We start from the raw sequence: 299 nt of genomic DNA, 5'->3' as shown, positions 1-299 counted from the left end.
GAACAACTAGCTGCATCTTAATTTGGATCAAATAGCTTCAAGACAAATGATAGGAATTACCAAATACTCCAGACAAAGGACTCAGGGTCAAAATATACTTATCCGCAAAAAATAATCGTCAGTCAACGCTATTTCGAGTAAATTTAAAGGAACATGATAATAGGCACAATATGGATTTACCTCTTATTACCTTACCAAATAACGCCTTTCAGCGAAATTATAGCAATGAAAGAATAAAACAGTAAGGTTTAATTCAATATACGTGGGTGCATGAGCATACAAAAAATTGGAAAATGGCG

This window comes from Echinococcus granulosus, assembly GCF_000524195.1.
Source record: "Echinococcus granulosus chromosome Unknown EG_S00398, whole genome shotgun sequence".
NCBI classification, from domain to species: domain Eukaryota; kingdom Metazoa; phylum Platyhelminthes; class Cestoda; order Cyclophyllidea; family Taeniidae; genus Echinococcus; species Echinococcus granulosus.
The sequence above is the reverse complement of the archived record's forward strand: the minus strand, read 5'-3'. Positions refer to the sequence as shown.